Consider the following 329-nt stretch of genomic DNA (forward strand, 5'->3'; position numbering starts at 1 on the left):
TCGAAAATAATAAGAAAAATAATACAAGAAAAAATAAGTCATATAAGTAAAAGACAATTTTTTAGGGAGGGAATGTTTCTACATATAATATCGCTGTAAGTTGGCGGCGTTCCAGGTTCTCGGGATCTCGATCCCGTCGAGTTTTTTGAGCTTGTAGGCTCCTTTTCCGATTATTCCTTTGACTCGGTATGGGCCTTCCCAGTTGGGGTGAGCTTCCCTTCCCCTGGCGTTAGAGCTCCGATGTTGTTTCGTTGTAAGACCAGATCATCAGGTGAGAAGTCTCTCCGTATTACGCCGTGGTTGTATCTTATCTTGATTTTTTGTTTTAG

This window comes from Arachis duranensis, chromosome 6, assembly GCF_000817695.3.
Source record: "Arachis duranensis cultivar V14167 chromosome 6, aradu.V14167.gnm2.J7QH, whole genome shotgun sequence".
Classification (NCBI taxonomy): Eukaryota; Viridiplantae; Streptophyta; class Magnoliopsida; order Fabales; family Fabaceae; genus Arachis; species Arachis duranensis.